Source organism: Rousettus aegyptiacus, unplaced genomic scaffold, assembly GCF_014176215.1.
Source record: "Rousettus aegyptiacus isolate mRouAeg1 unplaced genomic scaffold, mRouAeg1.p scaffold_m13_p_7, whole genome shotgun sequence".
NCBI lineage: Eukaryota > Metazoa > Chordata > Mammalia > Chiroptera > Pteropodidae > Rousettus > Rousettus aegyptiacus.
This window is the reverse complement of record NW_023416310.1, coordinates 57,357,080-57,359,541: the sequence shown is the minus strand read 5'-3', so window position 1 is coordinate 57,359,541 and position 2,462 is coordinate 57,357,080. Positions and strand designations below refer to the sequence as shown.

The window sequence follows — 2,462 nt, the reverse complement described above, 5'->3', positions numbered from 1 at the left end:
AGTGTCCTAAACATTCTAAAATTGCCGGTTATCAGTTAATTGCTCTTCAGCCCCAAATTCATCCTTTTTGACTGCTCTGTGAAAATGGGGCTGGGACCGTTAAACAGTTTTCCTTCCCCAACTGGCATTAAAGCTTTGTCAGTAGAGGGTGCTGGAGAGACACTGCAGAGGGAACAAGTTTTGCTTCCAGGTTCCAGTGTGCTTATTCAACAGCTTCCTGCAGCAGACACAGCTTCTTCAGTCCCAGGTTCCTGCAGCAACCAAGGCCACCAGTTTACTCGGGCATCCTACCTCTGGCAATTTTGTAGCAGAGTTCCTACAGTGACACCTCCCCATGTGCACCCTAAAGGCTAATTCCTGGCAAGTTCTGCTGCAGCATCTTAGCAACCCTACCATCCTGCCTGTGCGTCCTGGCAGCCCTAGGGGTAGCAGCTGTTCCTTGTATCTCTATCCCTATATTCTTTAGAGATATCTTTGCTTCTTACTAGCCAATCCATTATTATAGTTCATAATTTTTTTTTTTTAACACCTACAGCACCTGGTCTTCCTAGGTGGCCTCCCATCCAAGTACTAACCAGGCCCGACCCTGCTTAGCTTCTGAGATCAGACAAGATCAGGCACGTTCAGGGTGACACGGCCGTAATAATCCATAATTCCTGATATTAAATTTTCCCTTTTCAAACTGCTGTGTGGTTTCTCTTTTCTGATCTGACCCTGACTGATCCAGCGGCCAAACTGCCCTGATCTCTCTCATCAGTAATGCAGCCTGACTCCTCAAGCCAGCCTGAATCTCAACTCTGACCCAGACACAAATATTATGTGTTGCAAGATTAAATAGTTGAAACTCTGACTTAAATATTTTTTTAAGTTCTCAGATTAAAAGCCTTATTCACATTTAATTTAGGAGGCAAAGTATAGGCACTGTCGAACTGTTGCTACTTCCTCTTTTCTGATGTCCTCTACTCAGCAGCCACCAAGTTCAGTCAATTACTCCTCCATTTCGTCTCTCCTTGTCTCTGTTGATGTCTCTCCATTCCCCACTCCCCATTTCAGGCATCTAACCCTTAGCACACAGCAGTGCAGTCTTGCTGTCACCAGGTAATTCTCCTTTCTATATATTGCTCCTCTACTCAAAACCAGTTGTACCTGAATTAACAGTCCCCAGCCATGAATTTAAGTGATTAGCAATCTTGTGAATTAATAGAGGTCATTTATTTTCCCTTTCCTAATATCATCCAGAGCCACCAGTAAATGAGGCTGCTGGACTTATTGGGTAAGTAAGAGATTCCAAAGATAACAGCTATGCTGCTCTGTTGACTTTCAAAGAAAATCCTCAGTTTAAGGATATTTGAACTGCTATTAAGTAATAGTAAATTCCTCCTCTGCTTACTGGAAATCACACACATCCTTCAAGATCCAAATCTTGTGTCGCTGTTTCAGCGGTGCTTTCTCTCAGCTTATTGGTGGAAATAAGCCCCTTTCCTCTGTGCCCCAATTATGTTTATCTCTTGGCTGTAGACCAGATCTCGGTTTTCTTGGTTAATATCAAGGTTCCCATCAGACTGTGAATTCCTACTGAGAAGGTACCATATCTTGTTCGTTTTGTTGTGACTCATAAATATCTGATTAATGAATGCTATATTGTTATATTAACAGTAATAAAATCAACACTATGCGAGAAACATACAGAAGACAAGAACAACTAGAATAAGATAAACTCTTGACAAGTAGTTCTCAAACTTTAGCTTGATCAGAATCCCTGGAGGAGAGAAGGAAGATAGTGGAGGGAGGCTTATTAAAACAGATCCTTATTAAAACTTGGGACCCCACCCAAGTTTCCAGTTCAGTAGGTCTGGGGCAAAGATCCTAAAACTGCATTTTTAACAAGTCCCAGGTGATGCTGAAGCTGCTGGACCGCATTTTGAGACCCATTAGGCTAGCCTGTCCCCCACCCCCATCTTTCTCAATATTCCCTCCAAATGTGCTTCTGTTATTCTCAGATCAACCCCAGGTATGAGAAGACTCCCAAGGAGCACTTCCCCCAGAGAAGCACCTATTATAGAATCATTGATTCTTGACACAGAAACTTCACAGAAACTTCAGGGTTTTCTCTTGGTTCCAATTTTGTATCCAAAGCAGAAATCCTTTTGCCCATTATATGGTCCTCCATACTTGAAATTTCCTCCTCCATAACAGTCGATTGTCCTATTTCCCTCAAGTTTTGACACTCTCTGAGTTGGCCATGAACAGCTTTCACCTCACCTGGCTGCCTCTGACCAGCCTAGGACTGAAGACGATGATATCAGCTGACCAGCACGTGGAGATGCCTGGGAAGTGGCCTCCTCTGGGAACTTCCTTTGTTTTGAAATTCTCACCCACCTATTCCCGATTCATTCTACATCCCCACAGGGCATAAATGTCCTAACAGTTCGGGTTTGAACTTGGGTTTGACTAGCAGACTT

General features: G+C 43.3%; 1 pseudogene; it reads right to left on the bottom strand.

Moving 5' to 3' along the window:
- Window positions 1-526: 526 nt before the first annotated feature.
- Window positions 527-645, bottom strand: LOC118605948 (annotated as a pseudogene).
- Window positions 646-2,462: the final 1,817 nt, after the last annotated feature.